The sequence below is a fragment of the Ciconia boyciana genome, chromosome 12, assembly GCF_034638445.1.
Source record: "Ciconia boyciana chromosome 12, ASM3463844v1, whole genome shotgun sequence".
Classification (NCBI taxonomy): Eukaryota; Metazoa; Chordata; class Aves; order Ciconiiformes; family Ciconiidae; genus Ciconia; species Ciconia boyciana.
In genome coordinates, this window is record NC_132945.1 from 17,383,191 (window position 1) to 17,389,190 (window position 6,000).

The window sequence follows — 6,000 nt, forward strand, 5'->3', positions numbered from 1 at the left end:
AGCACAGCTATTTAAAATAATAGTTTGATGACTTAATTAAACTGTAAGTTTCTCCAATACACAGTATAGTCCAGAGAGAATTTTTTTTTAGTATACTCTTAAAAAGTCGACAGTCCATCCCTTCCTGATGTGTATCCTTGACTGTGGGAACAAACGGTGCTGTAACTAGTCTGAGTCCCATCCTTGTTCAAAGAGGCAAAGTATTTCTCTAGTAAAAAAAAAATAGGATTATTTGTCTAAACTTTTCTGTGTAACCTGAATTAGACAACTGTGGATTTGGGTCCCAATGTAATATGGATGCAATTGCAAAAATCAATGCATAAAACAGAGCCCCGAAGAGAATTCTATTTAATAGGAGACAGAAAATCAAAACGGATTCCAAACAAATTAGAAATTAAGACTGCAGCAGCTTGAGCCGAGTTTGCCTGATGGGGAAAGCTTATTAATGTAACTAAGGTAATTTTTTTTTGCCAGAACTCCCCATCAGTAGTATTTGCCCATGTCACGTCTCTGTTCTGTGACTTAATACAATGATACGGGTGGCAGATCAACAACGGTAAAATGACAAGAAGATAATTAAAGCTTTACTTTACAACATGTTGGAACTTTAAAGATATTGGAAGGTGCTGATACAAATTCTGAGCACCTGAGCTGTAGCAATATCACAGAACAGAAGCAATATAGCTTTTAGTCTAGAGGAATATCCTGTATTTCCCAGATCTAATAAAGTATATTGGATCCTTAATTTGTTTTAGAAAAAGATCCAAGTGCCTTGCATTTGTTTAAACTAATCCAATCTTAACCATTGCTAAAATGAAAGGGCTCTGTCTTGCATGTCACACAGAGAAAGATCTACCAAATATGAAGCTTTTGGAAGAGAATGGTCACTTGTGTTTATAATAGAAACCAAAGCAATGAGAAGACCACCCTCCTTCATATAGGTTCACGTAGTTTACAAAGCACTGGAAATCTTATAACTATTCAGTAGCTAAAATACTTGTAGTGAGAGAAGGTTAGGGGAGACGTTATTGCTGTCTGCAACTGCCTGGTCGGAGAACACGGAGGAGACAGAACCAAACTCTTCTCATAGGTGCACAGGGACGGGACGAGAGGCAATGGGTGCAAGTTGGAACATAGGAAATTCTGGTTAATTATAAGAGAAGTATTTTTTACTGCATTGGTGCCTAGAGAGGTTGTGGGATCTCTGTCTTTGGAGTTGTTCAAGCCTCAGCTGGCTGGGTCCCTGAGCAACCTGCTCTAATTGAACCTGCTCTGAGCAGGACCTCAGGAGGACCCTTCCAACTCAAGTTATTCTGTGACAATATGATTTTTGCGACTGGAACTGGGCCTTTAACTCTTGAACTAATGTTTATTATCTCTAGTAATACTAATATAGATATAATCTCTTGACTGTCTGTAGCAGGTGAAATGACTTGAAGGCATTTGACTTGACAGTATGTATAGCACAGTCATTTGCATCTGGGTCAGTATGTGTCAAGCTGTTTTTCATGGAATCTGGAAGTAAAGAAACAACCGTGGGATTGTTTCTGTATTTCCCAATGTCAATGTAGTTGAAAATAATGGGAGTTAGAATGCTGACTTGTGGTGCTGAAAAATGATAATTGGAAAGATAAATCTATTCTAATTAAAAAGAAAAAGAAGAAAGAAAGAAACTAATTCAGGATATGGCAGCATGATATTAAGTTGTTTATGTGTCAATGCTATGGTAAGAGTAAGAACAGCTTCTATGTTACAGATTGACAGTGGAATATATTTTACCCTGACTTTACACTGGATTCCAGCACAGATCCAGGTGTTTCTGCAGTGCTTTCCTTCAGGTAACCTGTGTTGTAATGGCAAGTGTTTTATGGACTGCTCCGTTCCTATGCCCAGTGCTGCTGCTCACCTTCCTGCTGCTCACCTTGCTACCATTTCTGGGTGCTAGCGTCAATTATTGAGGAGCATGTGCTTTTTTATCTTTACCGACCGAGATTTTTTCTGTCTGAAGCAGGTGAAGGAGCTCGTACAAGGTCATCTGGTTATTTACAGCTGTCCAGCAGTCCATTAAATGTCTGCTCTGGGTACCTGAGGTCCATGGGTCCATTTGCATGGATAGTTTAGAATGTATTAGCGCACTTGAGCACCACTGTCCCTTTTCTCCCTTGAGTTACTGCAGCATTCTTTAAGCCTCCTCTTTGTTTAATTCATCTTGCAAAAGAAAATGTTTAATGAGCCTCAGTCATGATTTTCCAACTGTTTTTCTGGCTGCAAACTGTCATTTCCAAGAGGATATATTAATGGTGCTGTTATCTCTTGATCATGTCAATGTTAATGCATGTATGTGCTGTTTCTGCTTTGTTCCCACATAATTACGAGCCTGTGTTTGGTAAATGAGGATGTGTTTGCTTTCTTGATTAAGAAGGTTCTAAGAAATTTTTGCATGCTTGGTAGGACATAACTTATGAAAAGAGCTAGTTTAGAAGAGAAGCCCAGCAGTAGAGACTCTTAGCATTTCCCTAATACTTTCCTCTGCTGGGCAGAAAGCAATTTGTGAATGCTAATGAAATCAGCTTTGCATTACCCCAGTGAAGTAGCTGTGCATTATTCCTATGAGAAGATGGAGGCGCAGCATGATTAAGTGACTTGTCTGGATTCATATGTCTGCATTTGCTTCCAGCATTTGCTCAGGTGTTGGCTTTCAGCACTAGACCCAAGGGCCAAACTGGGATACAGTACAGGCTTGGTAAAGTGGTATCTTTTTTTTTCTTCTGGAAATTGCTATTTTGTGTCCTAAAAGCTAAACTCTTGTTTAAACTAAAATGTCTCTACTCTTTATGGTTGGGAAGTTAATATTCAAAACATGAACTGCATGTAATCAATGCTTTATTCCTGCTGTCAGCCTGAAATAATAAATATTAGAGAGAAATGGACTGCAGGCATTTCTCCCATGATGAGTTAGTTCAAAAGTTTGTCATGAAGTCTCGGATGATGCCAATGAACTGTTTATCCTCCAGTCAAATGAGGCAAGAAAGGAGCAGAGTGGGTGCATTAATGTGCTAGAAGAGACCGTATGCATCACATCTTCTCGCATCAGAGGGAATGGATGTTGGGTTGAATGCTAATCCCCATTTCTTTCCACTCTGATCCCTCCCTGGGTCACAAAGGGAGGAGCTGTCCCTTAGAGCTGATCAGTGGTGCGTTGTTGTTCAAATTCACCTGGTGGAGGCCCTCATTTAATGATATTTTTTTCTGATGAGCCTTCCGATGTCCCTTCATAGCTCAGGCATTGTCAGGATTGCATGTTTCAGACTAGCTTCTTCTACTGTAGCATTTAAAAGGAGCCACCTTAGTATATTCTGTCTTATTGTATACTGCTGATTATTTTTTACTAAAGTTGTTTTAGTAGCTGTTGTAGTTTTACTTCTATAATATTATAACAATATTTGTCTGTATGGTCTTCAGAATTTTTAAGCTTCTCTGGAGGAACCAGGAAGGTTGGAAAGAGTTGGCTATGGGGGGCCTAAGGCCTTTCTTGATGTACTCATGCACTCCAATATTTAAACTGAAATAAAGTCAGTGAATCTGGTCAGGCAGCTTTGTTGACACGTGGGGACAGGAATGCGTACAGGGATCTGTTGGCTAGGTCCACGTTCAGTTCAGGAAGGCTGCTGAGATTGTCCACTGGGTGAAATGAAGCCACTCTTGGAATCAGTGGTGCTGCAGCTGCTTTACCAGTGCTGAATCCCAGCCAGCTTCAGAGCTGATACTCCTTTATACGCTACCCTGCAGAGAATGGTGTAAATTAGAGCCTGTGCAAGGAGGCCAATAAACAGTTTAATTTAGTGGTTGATAAGTACTCCTGATTCCCATGATCCTTCCAGGATCTAATTATCTAAGCACCTGTGTCAGTGAAATTACTATTAACCCTCAGTTCACTGGCAGTGTTGCTGTACCTAGTAACGTGGGGCTCTAGCAGCAGAGAGGTACTTGTGATCTCAGATACTTTTGAGTGGACAGAAGCAATCAGTTGAATGAGAGACTGGATTGTAAGGCAAAATGGTCTGTTGTGTGCTAAGCCCAGTGTGAGAAATGAAAGCATACTTAAAGGAACCAGCATGCCAGCAAGCAGCAACAGGAGTGTGTCTAATGCTGGATGGCCTGCTGTGGGACACGGAGAGACAGTAGATGGTCTCTTTTATCTGGTGCTGTTGTCCCCTGTGCTGACAGCAGGGTCCCTGCAACCAAAATCTGAAACTGAGGTAATTCCTGATGCTTTGGGAAGGATTTCTGTTTACCCAGACAAGGGGAAAGTGAGCAGCTTTTGTCAGAGTTCATAAAGTAGCTGTCTGAGATGGTGGAACAGAGCTGACTGGGTTATTGGGCTGGTGCTCTGCAGTTCCTTGTCTGGGATGGGAGTGCAGGTGGTGATCAGAGCCTGTGGCCCAGTGCCAACTTCATCCATCCTGGATCTTGGGTTTCCAGGTGGCTACTCCACTGCCCTTCCACCTCACTAAGACCAGTAGCTTTTGCAGGAAACTGTGCCTGGAGCAGTCTGTCAATTACTGATCATCTAAAAATGGTCTTAACAGGCAAGCATGTGCTTGTGTGTGCGTGCGTGCTGGGAACTGGAGAGTAAACAGTCTAACACCAACTTTTGATTTAGGCTTTGGGGACGTACAAGCCTCCGCAAAATGTGCTTTTTGTGACAGATAAGCAGTGAGATGCATTTATATGGCAACTATTATGGTACATGATAGAGACTGGGGACAGTACTAAATTTTTTCCTTGAAAGGCAGCAAGCTCTAAGTTGCACAGAAAGAGCTGGGAAACCTATGAATAATCTTCTACAGATGTGAGTTTGTTTGTGGCGTAAGCCTCTCCTCCTGTTGCCTGGTCTGCTGACATTAAAATTTTAGGTCGGTTTCTGAAGCCTCAAGTAATGAGGACATGTGCACACACAAGCATTTGACAGAAATCGGGTCGTCAGTCTTCTCGCTATTGTAGAAAAATACCTTAGTAGTATTAGTGAAAATTGTTTGGGTTTGGTTTTTTTTTTGTGGCAGAAGGGAGGCAAAGAGTACTTTGCTGTCTTAACAGCCTCACCCCTGGCAGAATCAGTTAAAATGGAAAGTTATTGCAGCGTGAAGATCAGAGCAAAGACTCTGACAGAGTGCAGCTGGTTCAAATCAGCCTTGATTAATCCATCATCTATGATTGAAAATTGGTGGTGTAAAGTTGTCAAGGTCACTGCATACAGGAGAAGGCTGATGGTGGTTATTCCTTGAGGGGCTGGGCTTTCACCCACATTTACACCAAGCCCTAAATGAATAATACTTGAAAAATGAAGGGAGACAGTGGTGCCTAGCAAAGGCTTATTCCCTTCTTTCTGAATTTACTTGGGCTTAGATCCTCAGGAAGGCAGATATGGGACAAGCTACTACTTTTGGGACATGCAAGTCCAAAGTTAAAATCCTTACAACTGTGTTAACCCCTGAGGAGCCCATGTCTTCAGGTGTATTTGGTTTTTGTTACTGAAGTGCCACAGGTGCCTTAAATTATGCTGCTTGGCTCAGAGAGAGGTAAGTCAGACCTGTGCTGGGTGGCCTGGTCTCTACCTGGGGCTGTGGTTTTGCTGTGCTTGTCTTGATTGTGACTGCTGATCTAACAGGTATTTGTTAGGGCTTATGTAGGAGAGTAGGCTCTCTGTCACCCTGTAGAAGGGGACAGTGGTATTATGGGAGGACTAATGTTGTTTCCTTCCTTTATTTAGGATGATTTGACCCATCTTCTGGGTGAGTGCGCTGACTGCTGGACCATGTGCCCTTTGGAGGGGGGAACAGCTGGCTGTTGAGAGAAGAAAGAGCAAGTATGATGTTTTTTCACTTTGGGATTTGGGGATGTTGGGAGAGGGAGGAACTGGGAATCCTAAATTATATACAATAGCAATGAATTGGGGAGGGGGGAAGGACTGCAATCCAGGTTGTTTTCCTCTGCTAGTAT

At 41.9% G+C, this 6,000-nt stretch overlaps 1 protein-coding gene across 1 annotated transcript in view; it reads left to right on the top strand.

The window, feature by feature from the left end:
* The window catches only part of LOC140658691 (uncharacterized), a 26,794-nt gene extending 21,007 nt beyond the window's left edge, over window positions 1-5,787 (top strand). The window contains exon 5 of the mRNA XM_072877377.1: window positions 5,771-5,787. The gene's annotated coding sequence lies outside the window, so the exon portion shown is untranslated. The remainder of the gene's footprint in view (window positions 1-5,770) is intronic.
* Window positions 5,788-6,000: the final 213 nt, after the last annotated feature.